Raw genomic sequence first — 248 nt, 5'->3', positions numbered from 1 at the left:
TCTTCAAGCCATTACCTCGGACATCTCCAAAGAGCAAGAAGAATTAAACAATAATAAATTCAAGAGTCTCCCCATAAAAAGGGGCATCCATCTTTTCGTCCCAAAGATACCACAGGACGAGAGCGAAGAAGAAGCGCTCCTAAAAAGCGAAATTCTCGAGTCTTGAAGCCCTTGAAGCAGCTTCTCGGACGGGAAAATGCCATAAAACAATCAAGATTTGAAATGAGAAAATCCGTGTGAATGCAAAC

The sequence above is a fragment of the Penaeus monodon genome, chromosome 25, assembly GCF_015228065.2.
Source record: "Penaeus monodon isolate SGIC_2016 chromosome 25, NSTDA_Pmon_1, whole genome shotgun sequence".
In the NCBI taxonomy this organism is placed as follows: Eukaryota; Metazoa; Arthropoda; class Malacostraca; order Decapoda; family Penaeidae; genus Penaeus; species Penaeus monodon.
Note: the sequence above shows the minus strand (reverse complement) of the source record.